The 19,963-nt window shown below is 47.9% G+C and overlaps 1 protein-coding gene across 2 annotated transcripts in view; it reads left to right on the forward strand.

Annotated features, from left to right (window-relative positions):
* The first annotated feature begins 2,119 nt into the window (after positions 1-2,119).
* Positions 2,120-19,963, forward strand: part of LOC139758437 (uncharacterized) — a 247,495-nt gene continuing 229,651 nt past the window's right edge. Inside the window, exon 1 of one of the 2 annotated variants that reach the window (XM_071679843.1) lies at positions 2,120-2,346. The gene's annotated coding sequence lies outside the window, so the exon portion shown is untranslated. The remainder of the gene's footprint in view (positions 2,347-19,963) is intronic. The other variant, XM_071679842.1, reaches the window with a different exon arrangement.

Here is a 19,963-nt window from a genome sequence, read left to right on the forward strand (position 1 = left end):
AAATACAAAGTTTGACATATCGGTAGCAATTACGAAAATGCGAGCTACAGTATGAATTCTACTAAATTGCAGAAGGTATGTAAGGAAAAAGCGCAATAATCTCTAGTGAAACAAGGCCTAAAGTAAGCAGGATATCTAACAATGTGGAATCATTTACCAATGAGTATGGTTTAAAGCATAGAATAGACGTGATAAAAGTCTGTAACTCATTAACTGCGCCTCCATAGATAGTCACATGGACAATATGCAGGTTATTCTCTTTTTTTATTACCTGTCTACCTACTAACTTTTCCCACACTAATCTGTAAGTGTCTGATATCATCTTCCACCATCACAAATAGCTTCGAAAGCACCCAGCGGTCTGTCTGCTGCTGCTTGACTTCCGTTGAAATTCTTTGTACTTATCTCACGACCAACAGTTAACTCGAATCAAAAATCTAAAGTGACATGTAACTTTTCCATCTTTTCCATGTTATAATCTTATTTTCCATACTATGATCTTATTTTCCATATCATAATACTATTTTCCATATTATGATATTATTTTCCATATTATAATCTTATTTTCCATATTATAATACTATTTTCCATATCATGATCTTATTTTCCATATCATAATCTTATTTTCCATATCATAATCTTATTTCCCATATCATAATCTTATTTTCCATATCATAATCTTATTTTCCATATCATAATCTTATTTCCCATATTATAATCTTATTTTCCATATTATAATCTTATTTTCCACATCATAATCTTATTTCCCATATTATAATCTTATTTTCCATATCATAATCTTATTTTCCATATCATAATCTTATTTCCCATATCATAATCTTATTTCCCATATCATAATCTTATTTTCCATATTATAATCTTATTTTCCATATCATAATCTTATTTCCCATATTATGATCTTATTTTCCATATTATAATCTTATTTTCCATATCATAATCTTATTTCCCATATTATAATCTTACTTTCCAGATTATAATCTTATTTTCCATATCATAATCTTATTTCCCATATCATAATCTTATTTCCCATATCATAATCTTATTTTCCATATTATAATCTTATTTTCCATATCATAATCTTATTTTCCATATCATAATCTTATTTCCCATATTATAATCTTATTTCCATATTATAATCTTATTTCCATATCATAATCTTATTTTCCATATTATAATCTTATTTCCCATATTATAATCTTATTTCCCATATCATAATCTTATTTTCCATATTATAATCTTATTTTCCATATTATAATCTTATTTCCCATATCATAATCTTATTTCCCATATCATAATCTTATTTTACATATTATAATCTTATTTTCCATATCATAATCTTATTTTCCATATCATAATCTTATTTCCCATATCATAATCTTATTTCCCATATAAATCTTATTTCCCATATCATAATCTTATTTTCCATATCATAATCTTATTTTCCATATCATAATCTTATTTCCCATATTATTATCTTATTTCCCATATTATAATCTTATTTTCCATAATATAATCTTATTTTCCATATCATGATCTTATTTCCAATATTATAATCTTATTTTCCATATTATAATCTTATTTCCCATATTATAATCTTATTTTCCATATTATAATCTTATTTTCCATATATAGTTTTGCTTTTGTCTGCTCTTTTTCATTTCTTTTTTTGTCACTTACCTCTCTCTCTCCTATTCCTTTTTTGCATTATCCCTTATATATTTTGTCTATTTTTACCATGACCATATTGGATGTCAGTTGCAATTTCATTGATATTACATAAAATTGGTTTTGGTGCTTAACTATTCACCATTATGTAAGTCATGGGTACGTTTTCTGCAGTGCACGTTGGTGGCGTCTCGCTGTGCACCCAGTAATGACACATACCTTTATGATGTGAGTCAATGAACAGTATCTCATCATCATAAACTCCATGTCAGTTCCTGGCCATATTAGGCTGGTTATGACCCTAATTGCTTAAATCACCTGGAAAAACTAGGTTGCAAGTGGCATCTCGGGGGGGTCGAGTTGCCACACATGCCATTCTGAACTCCATTTCTCGGCAACCTTACCCCTGAGCCAGCCAGCCAGCCAGCCAAACCTCCGTCCCCTGAGTCAGTGCGCGCTGGACCTTGTTCGTGAGAGGTAGTGGTCTGTACTCAGACGATAGAATTTGTGTGCCATTTCATTCCGACATTGAACCATTTTGGAAATTATTAATTCCGTACAGGATTAACACCCAAAAGAGAGGATATTGTATAGATGTGTGCAGGAAACCATCGCTGGTATTTTGTGGAGGCAACACCAGGCAATCGTACACCATATCGGGTAAGTGGATGTGGCAACCTTATGTCGTTTCTTTAAGTACTTTTATTAACGTAATGTAGAGTGGTGGTGTTTTTTTTATATATATATACAACTTGACATTGTTGTTTTATAAATTTTGTCAACTATATATTACGCGTAACAACTTTTCTTCTACAGTTACGGGAACACCAATTAATTTAGTAAAATTTTGGACGTAGTGTTTATATAGAGCATAATTTATGCTAGTAATGTTACTATAACAACTTGTGAAGAGCTCGTGTGTGATGGTTACTTACCATACGTTGCATTTCATTTCAAGTATATACGTAATATCACAACTATCACATTTTGGGTTGATGGAAGTTGTTGACATGTATACTGGATATCATTAATATATGTGAAGCAGAAGTGAAGAAAAGTAATGGAACTACAAACAAGAGCTAAAGTGAGAAGTAAGTGAATGTAACATAATGACCTTCACTTCTCTAATGTCACCAGCAACGGCATACTGACCACCAACCATATACACGTTAATGCCACATTGACCACTTTTTACGTCATATAAATTACGCCATAGTGTCAATATTATTCATTTTTCTTTGGGGGGGGGGGGTTAGTATCGACTTGTTAGACACCATTTCTTCTGTTAGGTTTCCTTTTGTTAAATAGAATATCCATTCAAGATTGAATCAGGCCCTTGTTACTAACTGCTTGTGCAAGCAGTGGCACGTGACTTGCGTACATGAATTTTTTGTCTTAGTGTTTAACGAGTGAGAAAGGTTGCTAGACAGCGAATGAGAGACAGTGAAACTGACATACGTAAAGGAAGTGTGATAAAGAGAATACCTAACCATTTTTCACTGTAATCAAGATAGCCTTGCTTTGCACATAACAAGGTAACATTTTTTCGTGGCATTAACACCAGCGGGCAGTGAACCACCAACTGCAGGTAACATTAACACTAAAGACCTTGTAGGTAAGGGTCAATCTCTGTAGAACTTGAGGTCAGTTCGGGGAAGTGACAAGTGATAACATATGTGCCATGAGGCAGGGTACCAGGTAGCGGACAGCTCGCAAGTTTTGTTTATGTGCGTATAACTGTTATGAAATGTTAAACCTTGAGGTTATCTTTCCAGTTTTGAGAAAAGGGAATATTATCAACATGCCGACCATTCCCTTAGTAATGACTGTTTTCATTACTCAATTGAACTTGTAGGAAAAGTTTATAGTACAAGGTCGGACTGTTGTTGGAGAGAGACCTTCGGGTTTATGTAAGTGAGGACTAACATTTAAGACGGTAGTACGAGTCCTTGTGAAACAAGACCTCATCATCATAGGACTGTTGTGGCCTAAGGTTTGAACAATGTATGAAACTATGGTTGATCTTAACTGCCCATCATTGAACTCGTGTACTTATGCAGTATCTCTGCATGGGTTCACAACTCTCCTATAAAAACCAGTGGTTATAGTCTGCAGAAACCACCTGACTGTGGGTATATATTGAGACACGAATTATTATCACATATTTGGCAGTGTTTGGTGATATTGCTTCGGGAAGTCAGCTCAAATAGAAATTCAAAATAACTTTTTTTTCACTTTGTAAACATTACCAACAACCAGTGAAAGTGAGTTATTGAGAACGATCTTTTGTTTCTTATTATTAGAAGATGGAAAACCTTATAAAGTATAAGAAAGTCAATCGTACACTGAAAGTGTCCTACGTATCATGTTAATAATAGTGTTTGACAGACAGCTGTACAGATATCTATAAATTAATGTCGAAAACATTATCAATGGTGTGTACACCTTGGCCACCGACGTAGGCTGCAGGGATCGCGACGGGCTTTTGCGCTTAATCCAATGTGATCCTAATACTGTTAACCAGGAAGACATATTTATATGTGGTATTGACGTCGACAACAACATTATTAGTGTTCGCGTTCCTTGGTCGAGCACGCGTTTCAATACAGATAATATTGCAGTACATTGCCCGCCAGCAGGCAACGTGGAAAGCAAGCAAACCATTGAATAACTGGCTAGAGTGATGATCAAAGCTGCCCCAGCTGGACCATGACCATGTATACTGTCTCTCATTATCATCATTGTCATCATCATCATTGTCATCATCGTCATCATGATTGTCATCATCATCATGATGAAGCATGACAACAAAAATGGTTTGAGGAACATCAGAGGTAAAAGTTTATCGACACGGACATGAATGTAAAGGCGAGGTTGAGACGAGCGAGGATGAAGAATCCAACTCAGAACTTAATGTGAGGAGAAAGTTGTGAAGCAGACACACTGTCTGGGGAAGCATGAAGCAGACATAGTGTGTGGGGAAGCATGAAGCAGACATAGTGTCTGGGGAAGCATGAAGCAGACATAGTGTGTGGGGAAGCATGAAGCAGACATAGTGTGTGGGGAAGCATGAAGCAGACATAGTGTCTGGGGAAGCATGAAGCAGACATAGTGTCTGGGGAAGCAAGAAGCAGACATAGTGTCTGGGGAAGCATGAAGCAGACATAGTGTCTGGGGAAGCATGAAGCAGACATAGTGTCTGGGGAAGCATGAAGCAGACATAGTGTGTGGGGAAGCATGAAGCAGACATAGTGTCTGGGGAAGCATGAAGCAGACATAGTGTCTGGGGAAGCATGAAGCATAGTGTCTGGGAAGCATGAAGCAGACATAGTGTCTGGGGAAGCATGAAGCATAGTGTCTGGGGAAGCATGAAGCAGACATAGTGTCTGGGGAAAGCATGAAGCATAGTGTCTGGGAAAGCATGAAGCAGACATAGTGTCTGGGGAAGCATGAAGCAGACATAGTGTCTGGGGAAGCATGAAGCAGACATAGTGTGTGGGGAAGCATGAAGCAGACATAGTGTGTGGGGAAGCATGAAGCAGACATAGTGTCTGGGGAAGCATGAAGCAGACATAGTGTCTGGGGAAGCATGAAGCAGACATAGTGTCTGGGGAAGCATGAAGCAGACATAGTGTGTGGGGAAGCATGAAGCAGACATAGTGTCTGGGGAAGCATGAAGCAGACATAGTGTCTGGGGAAAGCATGAAGCATAGTGTCTGGGAAAGCATGAAGCAGACATAGTGTCTGGGGAAGCATGAAGCAGACATAGTGTGTGGGGAAGCATGAAGCAGACATAGTGTCTGGGGAAGCATGAAGCAGCCTCATATGCCAGTGTCCTCAACGCTGGACCTCAGGATTAAGATCCAGTGGTCTACCGTCATCCGCGACACCACACATCACCAGCAGTTTACATGTAAATATAACGAGGAGATTAATGTATTGTTTTCTTCCGGTTGAAGATAGGGATGTGTAGTAATGATATTGTAGGTTGAGCTGTAGAGGTAGTAAAACCGGGACACACACACACACACACACACACACACACACACACACACACACACAACCACGTAGTTATCGGCAAATATATATATATATATATATATATATATATATATATATATATATATATATATATATATATATATATATATATATATATATACTCCTAAGAATCCACGAGAAAAATGAAACACGATAAGTTCCCAAGTGCACTTTCGTGTAATAATCACATCATCAGGGGACACACAAGAGAGAAATATATATATATATATATATATATATATATATATATATATATATATATATATATATATATATATATATATATATATATATATATATATATGTGTGTGTGTGTGTGTGTGTGTGTGTGTGTAGGTAGGTAGGTACACACACACACCTACACACACACACCGTATATTGTCCTCATACATTTCATTTCCATCACATCCACCCTCCTCTGTACAAACCTATCTATAGCCCATGCCTCGCAACCATATAACATTGTTGGAACTACTATTCCTTCAAACATACCCATTTCTGCTCTCCGAGACAATATTCTTTCCTTCCACACATTCTTCATCGCTCCCAGAATCTTCGCCCCCTCCCCCACCCTTTGACTCACTTCCTCTTCCATGGTTCCATTCACTGCTAAGTCCACTCCCAGATATGTAAAACACTTCACGTCCTCCAATTTTTTCCCATTCAAACTTACATCCCAATTAACTTGTCCCTCAACCTTACTGAACCTAATAACCTTGCTGTTATTTACATTTACTCTCAGTTTTCTTCTTTCACACACTTGAAGTCAGTCAACAGCTTCTGCAGATTTTCACTCGAGTCAGCTACCAGCGCTGTATCATCGGCGAACAACAACTGACACAGTTCCCCGGCCCTCTCATCCCAACTGACTGCATACTCCCCGCTCTCTCCAAAACTTGCATTTACCTTCCTGACCACCACATTCATAAACAAATTAAACAACCGTGGGGACACACACCCCTGCCGCCAACCGACATTCACTGGGAACCAATTACTCTCCTTTCTTCTCACTCGTACACATGCCTTACATCCTTGGTAAAATCTTTTCACTGCTTCCAGCAACTTACCTCCCACATCATATACTCTTAACATCTTCCTCCACGAAGCATCTCTGTCAACTCTATCATATGCCTTCTCCAGATCCATAAATGCTACATGCAAACCCATCTGTTTTTCTAAGTATTTCTCACATACATTCTTCAGAGCAAACACCTGATCCACACACCCTCTACCACTTCTGATACCACATTGCTTTTCCCCAATCTGATGCTCTGTACATGCCTTGACCTTCTCAATCAGTATCTTCCCATATGATTTCCCAGGAATACTCAACAAATTTTGCCTCTGTAGTTATTCATGAACACTCACCTTTATCACCATTGCCTTTGCACAGTGGCACTATACATGCATTCCGCCAATCCCCAGGCACTTCACCATGATCCATACATACACTGAATAGCCTTTACCAACCAATCTACAATACAGTCACCCCTTTTCTTGATAGATACTACTGCAATACCATTCAGACCCGCCGCTTTGCTGGATTTCATCTTCCGCACAGCTTTCACTACTCCTCTCTTAACCAAAACAATTTCTCTGACCCTCTCACTTCGCACACCACCCCGACCATAACACCCTATATCTGCCACTCTGTCATCAAACACATTCAACAAACCTTCAAAACATTGCATCTCCTTTTCATTTCATCACCACCTGTTATTACTTCCCCACTTGTCTCCACTGATGTTCCCATTTGTTCCTTTGTCTTACGCACTTTATTTACCTCCTTCCAAAACATCTTTTTATTCTCCCTAAAATTTAGTGATACTCTCACCCCAACTCTCATTTGCCACCCATGATGATGGCATGAAGGTGAAATCGCACTTCAGTAGAGTTCAATTTTATTTAACATGTAATTTTTCTATACATGTGGCTCGACGTGTTTTGTGGAGACAATCCACTTCATCAGGTGTCAGTTCTCAACAAAGTTATTTAAATGCCAACATCACACTTGATTCCCTCCATCAAACACCAATCTTTATAGACCAAGCACTGTCTACTTTGTGAGGCCGTAACCGTTGTAAGGGAGAGTGATTAAGGGGGGGTCACGTGGCGGGGGTTGACCTGGGTAGCTGGGTGTCTTGAACAATGTTTTTTTTTTCATGTTTTCGTGTTATGTCAATTGTCAGAATGATCTGGTTATAGCTAGGATGGGCTTTGAAATTGCCTGGGAACAAAATTTAAAGTTCATAGTATTAGCATTTAAGACAGATTCAATAATGTTACGTGTGGCATAATCAGCAGAGGAGCTATAAAATAACGGGATGATCAAGATCTATGGCCAGGGTGATCATTTTCATGACAAATGTCTAACGATCACATTTGTGTGGTCATCCCTGCGTACTGAATGTCGGTGCCAATAACACCTCTCCGTTACAGTCTTACCAGTCTGGCCTACATGAATATATTGACATGTCTTGTATTTGACGGCGTAAACACTCCTAAATTTTACTTAGGACAAATGTATCCAGTTTATGCAGACCATCACTAATATTCATATTAGATTTCTATTTGTATTTGGTGATGGAAGAATTACGCAGTGATATTTATCTTTGAGAAAGTTACAATCAACACTTATCACTGCATTGATTGGACCAATGTCCCCTGATGATATAATACTCGAAAGTGCACTTCAGACTTACCATGTTTCACTTTACGTGTGGTTATCAACAAATATTGAGATTCAACTTTTGGTTTTTATCAATGTTTTTGCTGACATGTTCTACGTATACATTTTCTTACATGTAAACATGTGTTTAATGCATTAATACGCAACCATGTAATTCATTCCATGTAATTCTTATATCGTACATACCTTCAAGTCAGGATCGAACCCGGGACCCCTGCGCAGTAGGCGGGAGGGCTACCGCTAGGCTATGATCGCACCTAAAAAGGAAATGACTGTTCGAATACTAAGTACTCAGATACCCTTCGTCTCACGTTGGTGAGCAGCGGGGTAGTGGTAGCGCTCCCGCCTGTTGCACAGAGGTCCCGTGTTCGACCCTGGCTGTTGGAGGTTTGTACGTTATCTGGAAGTGCGCGTTCATATGCACTATATTCACATATATATATATATGTATGTGTGTATGAATGCACGTATGTATGTATGTATGTATGAATGTACGTATGTATGTATGTATGTATTATTCATTTAATGGACATATAGGATAAAGGTTGTTCGTTAAATCCGGGTGGTTTAGACACAACCACAATAGTGACCATATCTTCAAGTCATGAAATACGCTAACATAAGATGAACATTGTATATCCCCGCCCACAGTGGGGACCCGCCCACAGTGGGGACCCGCCCACAGTGGGGACCCGCCCACAGTGGGGACCCTCTCACCACCACTTTCCCCGCCCACAGTGGGGACCCTCTCACCACCACTCCCCGCCCACAGTGTGGACCCTCTCACCACTACTCCCCACCCACAGTGGGGACCCTCTCACCACCACTCTCCCCGCCCACAGTGGGAACTCTCAACACCACTCTCCCCGCCCACAGTGGGAACTCTCAACACCACTCTCCCCGCCCACAGTGGGAACTCTCAACACCACTCTCCCCGCCCACAGTGGGGACCCTCTCACCACCACTCTCCCCGCCCACAGTGGGTACACTCTCACCAGAGCCACTCTCCCCGCCCACAGTGGGTACACTCTCACCACCACTCTCCCCGCCCACAGTGGGTACGCTCTCACCACCACTCTCCCCGCCCACAGTGGGGACTCTCTTACTACCACTCTCCCCGTTCATCATGCGGACCCTCTCACCTCTCACCTTCGCTCTCTTCGAACCGACTAATACGGCTCGGGGCTTCCACCGCCTCTCTCCCTGGGTGAACCCTTCCTACCTCCTCCCACTCCTGACGACCAGCATGAAGCCTCCCTACCTCCTCCCACTCCTGACGACCAGCATGAAGCCTCCCTACCTCCTCCCACTCTTGACGACCAACATGAAGCCTCCCTACCTCCTCCCACTCTTGACGACCAACATGAAGCCTCCCTACCTCCTCCCACTCCTGACGACCAGCATGAAGCCTCCCTACCTCCTCCCACTCTTGACGACCAACATGAAGCCTCCCTACCTCCTCCCACTCCTGACGACCAGCATGAAGCCTTCCTACCTCCTCCCACTCCTCACAACCATCGTGAAGCCTCCCTACCTCCCATGCCTCTCAGCTATCCTGAAGCCTCACTACCTGCACCCACTCCTCACGCCCATCGTGAAGCCTCCCTCCCTCCTGAAATTCCACACGACCAGCGTGAAGCCTTCCTATGTCTAACCACTCCTCTTGACCAGCATGAAGCCTCCCTACCTACTCCCACTCATGACCAGCATGAAACCTCCCTACCTACTCCCACTCATGACCAGCATGAAGCCTCCTTCCCTTCATCCACTTTTCACGACTTGCGTGAATCTTCCTCTCCTCCTCCCACTCCTCACGACCAGCATGAAGCATTCTTTCCTCCTCCCACTCCTCACAACCTTAGTGAAGCCTTTCTTCCTCCTCCCCCTCCTCACGACCATCGTGAAGCCTCCCATGACAAATGTCAAGCCTCCTACCTCCTCCCGTCCCTCAACACCTGCATGAAGCCTCCCTACCTCCTCCCGTCCCTCACTACCTGCATGAAGCCTTCTCCCGCCCCTCACTACCACCTGGAAGCTACTCATCCCTCCCCAGAGGACAGTCCCTAGCCCTCCCCTCCCGGACGATAGTCCCCAACCGTTCTCCTGTGGCGGACACTCCCCGGTCTTTCTCCCATCCTAGAGGACAGTCCCCAAGCGTTCTCCCCTGCTGGAGGACAGTCCCCAAGCGTTCTCCCCTGCTGGAGGACAGTCCCCAAGCGTTCTCCCCTGCCGGAGGACAGTCCCCAAGCGTTCTCCCCTGCCGGAGGACAGTCCCCAAGCGTTCTCCCCTGCTGGAGGACAGTCCCCAAGCGTTCTCCCCTGCCGGAGGACAGTCCCCAAGCGTTCTCCCCTGCCGGAGAACAGTCCCAAGCGTTCTCCCCTGCCGGAGGACAGTCCCCAAGCGTTCTCCCCTGCTGGAGGACAGTCCCCAAGCGTTCTCCCCCTGCTGGAGGACAGTCCCCAAGCGTTCTCCCCTGCTGGAGGACAGCCCCCAAGCGTTCTCCCCTGCCGGAGGGACAGTCCCAAAGCGTCCTCCCCTGCTGGAGGACAGTCCCCCAAGCGTCCCTCCCCTGCTGGCGGACAGTCCCCAAGCGTTCTCCCCTGCCTGGAGGACAGTCCCCAAGCGTTCTCCCCTGCTGGAGGACAGTACCCAAGCGTTCTCCCCTGCCGGAGGACAGCCCCCAAGCGTTCTCCCCTGCCGGAGGACAGTCCCCAAGCGTCCTCCCCTGCTGGAGGACAGTCCCCAAGCGTTCTCCCCTGCTGGAGGACAGTCCCCAAGCGTTCTCCCCTGCTGGAGGACAGTCCCCAAGCGTTCTCCCCTGCTATAGGACAGTCCCCAAGCGTTCTCCCCTGCTGGAGGACAGTCCCCAAGCGTTTCTCCCCCTGCCGGAGGACAGTCCCCAAGCGTTCTCCCCTGCCGGAGGACAGTCCCCAAGCGTTCTCCCCTGCCGGAGGACAGTCCCCAAGCGTTCTCCCCTGCCGGAGGACAGTCCTCAAGCGTTCTCCCCAGCCGGAGGACAGTCCCCAAGCGTTCTCCCCTGCCGGAGGACAGTCCCCAAGCGTTCTCCCCTGCCGGAGGACAGTCCCCAAGCGTTCTCCCCTGCCGGAGGACAGTCCCCAAGCGTTCTCCCCTGCCGGAGGACAGTCCCCAAGCGTTCTCCCCTGCTGGAGGACAGCCCCAAGCGTTCTCCCCTGCCGGAGGACAGTCCCCAAGCGTTCTCCCCTGCCGGAGGACAGTCCCCAAGCGTTCTCCCCTGCCGGAGGACAGTCCCCAAGCGTTCTCCCCTGCCGGAGGACAGTCCCCAAGCGTTCTCCCCTGCTGGAGGACAGTCCCCAAGCGTTCTCCCCTGCCGGAGGACAGTCCCCAAGCGTTCTCCCCTGCCGGAGGACAGTCCCCAAGCGTTCTCCCCTGCCGGAGGACAGCCCCAAGCGTTCTCCCCTGCCGGAGGACAGCCCCCAAGCGTTCTCCCCTGCCGGAGGACAGTCCCCAAGCGTTCTCCCCTGCCGGAGGACAGTCCCCAAGCGTTCTCCCCTGCTGGAGGACAGTCCCCAAGCGTTCTCCCTGCTGGAGGACAGCCCCCAAGCGTTCTCCCCTGCTGGAGGACAGTCCCCAAGCGTTCTCCCCTGCCGGAGGACAGTCCCCAAGCGTTCTCCCCTGCCGAGGGATCGTCCTCTGGTTCTCATGGTGATTCTCATGGGTGTTTGAGGCCAACTTACCTGCCATGTACTTGAGCGAATGCTACTACCCCTCCCTTGGTTCAGTGGGGGCAGAGCCTGCACCCACGTACCCCTCATTTGTCTCCACCCACTTACTCACCCAGGCACACCTCATTTCAGTCTTGCCACCAACAGGATTAGCGTCGTATTGACCGAAGATTGCGGCAGCAACATCACAATATTGATTTTGGGGCGGCGACATGCCTTGCCCGTGCATGCAAGCGTCGCCTCCACGCATCGTGTGGGCGGTTGACGTCACGGCCGGACCCGCAACCTGCAACTGTGTTTGCTCCCCCATGACTCCCTCGGGCCACTCACCAGGGCCACCACACCATCCTGGCCTCCACCCACCAGGGCCACCACACCATCCTGGCCTCCACCCACCAGGGCCACTACACCATCCTGGCCTCCACCCACCAGGGCCACCACACCATCCTGGTCTCCACCCACCAGGGCCACCACACCATCCTGGCCTCCACCCACCAGGGCCACCACACCATCCTGGCCTCCACCCACCAGGGCCACCACACCATCCTGGCCTCCACCCACCAGGGCCACCACACCATCCTGGCCTCCACCCACCAGGGCCACCACACCATCCTGGCCTCCACCCACCTGGGCCACCACACCATCCAGGCCTCCATCCACCAGGGCCACCGCACCATCCTATCCTCCGCCCACCAGGGCCACCACACCATCGTGGCCTCCGCCCACCAGGGCCACCACACGATCCTGGCTTCTTACCAGGGCCACCATAATACCCTGGCGTCCGCCCACCAGGGCCACCACACCATCCTGGCCTCCGCCCACCAGGGCCACCACACGTTTCTGGCCTCCACCTACCAGGGCCACCATACAATCCTGGCCACTCAACAGGGCCACCACACCATCCTGGCCACTCACCAGTGCCACCACCACCATCCAGGTCTCCACCCACGAGGGCCACCACACCATCCTGGCTTCCACCTACCAGGGGCTTCCACACCATCCTGGCTTCCACCCACCAGGGCCACCACACCATCCTGGCCTTCGCCCACCAGGGCCACCACACCATCCGAGCCTCCACCAACCAGGGCCACCACACTATCCTGGCCTTCGCCCACCAGGGCCACCACACCATCCTGGCCTCCACCCACCAGGGCCACCGCACCATCCTGGCCTCCACCCACCAGGGCCACTACACCATCCTGGCCTCCACCACACCACCCAACCTGACCACACATAAGGACAACAGTACCCATCCTGTCCATTCTTGAGGGCAGCACCACCCATCCTGACCACACATGAGGGCCAACACCACCCATCCTGACCACACATGAGGGCCAACACCACCCATCCTGACCACACATGAGGGCCAACACCACCCATCATGACCACACATGAGGGCAACACCGCCCATCCTGACCACACATGAGGGCAACACCGCCCATCCTGACCACATGAGGGCAGCAATACCCGTCCTGACCACACATGAGGGCCAACACCACCCATCCTGACCACACATGAGGGGCAACACCGCCCATCCTGACCACATGAGGGCAGCAATACCCGTCCTGACCACACATGAGAGCCAACACCACCCATCCTGACCACACATGAGGGCAACACCGCCCATCCTGACCACATAAGGGCAGCAATACCCGTCCTGACCACACATGAGGGCCAACACCACCCATCCTGACCACACATGAGGGCAACACCGCCCATCCTGACCACATGAGGGCAGCAATACCCGTCCTGACCACACATGAGGGCCAACACCACCCATCCTGACCACACATGAGGGCAACACCGCCCATCCTGACCACATGAGGGCAGCAATACCCGTCCTGACCACACATGAGGGCCAACACCACCCATCCTGACCACACATGAGGGCAACACCGCCCATCCTGACCACATGAGGGCAGCAATACCCGTCCTGACCACACATGAGGGCCAACACCACCCATCCTGACCACACATGAGGGCAACACCGCCCATCCTAACCACATGAGGGCAACAATACCCGTCCTGACCACACATGAGGGCCAACACCACCCATCCTGACCACACATGAGGGCAACACCGCCCATCCTGACCACACATGAGTGCAGCAATACCCATCCTGACCACACATGAGGGTCAACACCATCCATCCTGACCACACAGAAGGGCAACACCACCCATCCTGACCACACATGAGGGCAACACCGCCCATCCTGACCACACATGAGGGCAACATCACCCATCCTGACCACACATAAGGGCAACACCACCCACCCTGACCACAGATAAGGGCAACACCGCCCGTCCTGACCACACATGAGGGCCAATACCACCCATCCTGACCACACATGAGGGCAACACCATCCCATCCTGAAAACACGTGAGGGGCCAACACCACCCGTCCTGACCACACATAAGGGCCACCACCACCCATCTTGACCACACATAAGGGCAACACCATCCCATCCTGAAAACACGTGAGGGGCCAACACCACCCATCCTGACCACACATGAGGGCCACCACCACCCATCTTCACCACACATAAGGGCAACACCAACCATCCTTACCACACATGAGGGGCCAACACCACCCGTCCTGACCACACATGAGGGCCAACACCACCCATCCTGACCACACATGAGGGCCAACACCACCCATCCTGACCACACATGAGGGCCAACACCACCCATCCTGACCACACATGAGGGCCAACACCACCCATCCTGACCACACATGAGGGCCAACACCACCCATCATGACCACACATTAGGGCCAACACCACCCATCCTGACCACACATGAGGGCCAACACCACCAATCCTGACCACACATGAGGGCAGCATTACCCACCCTGACCACACATGAGGGCCAACACCACTCATCCTGACCACACATAAGGACAACACTACCCATCCTGACCACACATGAGGGCCAATACCACCCAACCTGACCACACATAAGGACAACACTACCCATCCTGACCACACATGAGGGCCAACATCACCCATCCTGACCACACATGAGGGCCAACACCACCCATCCTGACCACACATGAGGGCCACCACCCATGACCACACACGGGCAACACCAACCATCCTGACCATACAAGAGGGCATCACCACCCTTCCTGACCACACTTAAGGTTCACAATCAACCCATTTACTTAGACTTTCAGAAACTTTCGAAATATCTCCATCAGAATGAAGGTTCCCAAGTTAGATGAAGTCATGTGGTATAGATGAAGTCATGTGGTATAGATTAAGTCACGTGGTATAGATTAAGTCATGTGGTATAGATGAAGTCATGTGGTATAGATTAAGTCATGTGGTATAGATAAAGTCACGTGATATAGATGAAGTCACGTGGTATAGATGAAGTCACGTGGTATAGATGAAGTCACGTGATATAGATGAAGTCACGTGGTATAGATAAAGTCACGTGATATAGATGAAGTCATGTGGTATAGATGAAGTCACGTGGTATAGATAAAGTCACGTGATATAGATGAAGTCACGTGGTATAGATGAAGTCACGTGGTATAGATGAAGTCACGTGGTATAGATGAAGTCACGTGGTATAGATGAAATCACGTGGTATAGATAAAGTCACGTGGTATAGATAAAGTCACGTGGTATAGATAAAGTCACGTGGTATAGATAAAGTCACGTGGTATAGATAAAGTCACGTGGTATAGATGAAGTCACGTGGTATAGATGAAGTCACGTGGTATAGATAAAGTCACGTGGTATAGATAAAGTCACGTGGTATAGATAAAGTCACGTGATATAGATAAAGTCACGTGGTATAGATGAAGTCACGTGGTATAGATGAAGTCACGTGGTATAGATGAAGTCACGTGGTATAGATGAAGTCACGTGGTATAAAGTCACGTGATATAGATGGGGTTAGATTCTGATGGTTGGGAGATCAGCTGACTGGATTACCATAAACAAAGAGTCGTAAATGGATGGAAGTAACAATTGGTGTGCCACAAGGATCAGTCTTGGGACCACTGTTCTTTCTCCTGATTCTCGTTAGTGGGTTAACTTCTAAGTTATCGGAACTCGCAGACGACCCTGCTCTGCGGGATATGTATGCAGCTGAAGTGACACAGACCCACTGCTTGTTTATGTGCTCCAACCAGGTAGGTGGTGGCACTTGAAGTGTTGTATCGATATATATATACAAATCTTAACATATCGACAAGCTACAGTATGAAGTGTGTTACGTTACGAATGGTAAGTGAAGAAGAACACCTCAATGTTTTCATCTCTCGGTGACCTGAAACCAAGTAAGCTGTGCACAGAAGCGGTAAAATGCGGTGGAGGAAATTCAATTTGAATTCAGATGTAGGGAAATCTTCCTGACTCTTCACAATTCACTGGTTCGTCCACATGGGAATAGTGTGTTGTGTGTCTTGGTCACCCCAACTCAAGATGAACTGAGGAGCAGATCCTACGCGAGAGAACTCAACTGCTTGAATGTATTTAGCTGAGGAAAGATAATGTGTGTAAATGGTCTGATAAAAGGTATTCAATATTATCAAAGCGTTCGGTAATCTCTAACATGGTACAATAAGGCGTTAGTCGTCTTAGTTGACTGTCAGGAGCAAGTGTTTTACCTTGAATGAAGCGAAGTTTTACCTTGAGTGAAGCGAAGTTTTACCTTGAATGAAGCGAAGTTTTACCTTGAGTGAAGCGAGTTTTACCTTGAGTGAAGCGAAGTTTTACCTTGAATGAAGCGAAGTTTTACCTTGAGTGAAGCGAAGTTTTACCTTGAATGAAGCGAAGTTTTACCTTGAGTGAAGCGAAGTTTTACCTTGAATGAAGCGAAGTTTTACCTTAAGTGAAGCGAAGTTTTACCTTGAATGAAGCGAAGTTTACCTTGAATGAAGCGAAGTTTACCTTGAATGAAGCGAAGTTTTACCTTGAATGAAACAAAGTTTTACTTGAATGAAGAGAAGTTTTACCTTGAATGAAGCCGTTTTACCTTGATTGAAGCGTAGTTTTACCTTGAGTGAAGCGAAGCTTTCCCTTGAGTGAAGCAAGTTTTACCTTGAATGAAGCGAAGTTTTACCTTGAGTGAAGCGAAGTTTTGCCTTGAATGAAGCGAAGTTTACCTTGAATGAAGCGAAGTTTTACCTAGAATGAAGCAAAGTTTTACTTGAATGAAGAGAAGTTTTACCTTGAATGAAGCCGTTTTACCTTGTATGAAGCGAAGTTTTTCCTTGAGTGTAGCGAAGTTTTACCTTGAGTGTAGCGAAGTTTTACCATGAATGAAGCGAAGTTTTACCTTGAATGAAGCGAAGTACTTATTCTTCCACAATGTACGAGTGATTGACACCAGCACCGTAGATGAGTCTTTTGCTGTAGGCGCACCACTGACCTAATTTGGTCCTCCACAGTTACATGATAAGTTTGCATGGTACTCAAATATGTGAGAGGCATGTGAACGCCTCTCTTCTCTTTACCACACTCGAGCTGTGAGGTTCCGACGTCTTCCCCCACCACAACCAAATCTCAAGGATTGTGGTTGTGGTTGGACTTGCCTTGTCTTCCTGTGTGCACTGTTACAACGGCGACCCACCGCGGACACATCCTCCTGCCTTGATTACACCTTCTTACTGACACCTGACTCCCACTGACCTCCCTCACAGTCATGTCTCCCACCACCACACCTGACTCCCACTGTCCTCCCTCACAGACATGTCTCCCACCTCCACACCTGACTCCCACCGTCCTCCCTCACAGTCATGTCTCCCACCACCACACCTGACTCCCACTGTCCTCCCACACAGTCATGTCTCCCACCACCACACCTGACTCCCACTGTCCTCCCACACAGTCATGTCTCCCACCACCACACCTGACTCCCACCGTCCTCCCTCACAGTCATGTCTCCCACCACCACACCTGACTCCCACTGTCCTCCCACACAGTCATGTCTCCCACCACCACACCTGACTCCCACTGTCCTCCCACACAGTCATGTCTCCCACCACCACACCTGACTCCCACCGTCCTCCCTCACAGTCATGTCTCCCACCACCACACCTGACTCCCACTGTCCTCCCACACAGTCATGTCTCCCACCACCACACCTGACTCCCACTGTCCTCCCACACAGTCATGTCTCCCACCACCACACCTGACTCCCACTGACCTCCCACACAGTCATGTCTCCCACCTCCACACCTGACTCCCACTGTCCTCCCACACAGTCATGTCTCCCACCACCACACCTGACTCCCACTGTCCTCCCACACAGTCATGTCTCCCACCACCACACCTGACTCCCACTGTCCTCCCACACAGTCATGTCTCCCACCACCACACCTGACTCCCACTGTCCTCCCTCACAGTCATGTCTCCCACCACCACACCTGACTCCCACTGACCTCCCACACAGTCATGTCTCCCACCACCACACCTGACTCCCACTGTCCTCCCACACAGTCATGTCTCCCACCACCACACCTGACTCCCACTGACCTCCCACACAGTCATGTCTCCCACCACCACACCTGACTCCCACTGTCCTCCCTCACAGTCATGTCTCCCACCACCACACCTGACTCCCACCGTCCTCCCTCACAGTCATGTCTCCCACCACCACACCTGACTCCCACTGTCCTCCCTCACAGTCATGTCTCCCACCACCACACCTGACTCCCACTGACCTCCCTCACAGTCATGTCTCCCACCACCACACCTGACTCCCACTGACCTCCCACACAGTCATGTCTCCCACCACCACACCTGACTCCCACTGTCCTCCCACACAGTCATGTCTCCCACCACCACACCTGACTCCCACTGACCTCCCACACAGTCATGTCTCCCACCACCACACCTGACTCCCACTGTCCTCCCTCACAGTCATGTCTCCCACCACCACACCTGACTCCCACTGACCTCCCACACAGTCATGTCTCCCACCACCACACCTGACTCCCACTGTCCTCCCTCACAGTCATGTCTCCCACCACCACACCTGACTCCCACCGTCCTCCCTCACAGTCATGTCTCCCACCACCACACCTGACTCCCACTGTCCTCCCACACAGTCATGTCTCCCACCTCCACACCTGACTCCCACTGACCTCCCTCACAGTCATGTCTCCCACCACCACACCTGACTCCCACTGTCCTCCCACACAGTCATGTCTCCCACCACCACACCTGACTCCCACTGACCTCCCACACAGTCATGTCTCCCACCTCCACACCTGACTCCCACTGACCTCCCTCACAGTCATGTCTCCCACCACCACACCTGACTCCCACTGACCTCCCACACAGTCATGTCTCCCACCTCCACACCTGACTCCCACTGTCCTCCCACACAGTCATGTCTCCCACCTCCACACCTGACTCCCACACTAAGATATAGTGTGTGGGAATCATATATTGGAGGGAGCTGCCAGATGTAGTGAACATGTAGTGGTCTATAAGTGCGGTAATCCTGACGCGTGTAGTTGGTTGTTTGTCTTTACCGCCTCGCTTGTCAGTACTTCAACAAGGGGGGAAACCATTATGAACTACCAGTATGGCTTGTTAATCCGTCATGGTGTTGTACGGGGGCGGGCTAATTGGGAATTAATGTATCCATGAACAAGGTGTTGCCACCATCATTACTCGAGTGTGCGCCAGGTGCTTCAGGTAGATAGATAAATAGATACCTTACCTCTCTCTCAGTTTCCCTATCATTGTTGGTGGGTGCCTGGTGTAGTGATGGGTGCCTGGTGTAGTGGTGGGCGCCTGGTGTAGTGATGGGCGCCTGGTGTAGTGATGGGCGCCTGGTGTAGTGATGGGCGCCTGGTGTAGTGGTGGGCGCTTGGTG

This window comes from Panulirus ornatus, chromosome 30, assembly GCF_036320965.1.
Source record: "Panulirus ornatus isolate Po-2019 chromosome 30, ASM3632096v1, whole genome shotgun sequence".
Lineage (NCBI taxonomy): Eukaryota > Metazoa > Arthropoda > Malacostraca > Decapoda > Palinuridae > Panulirus > Panulirus ornatus.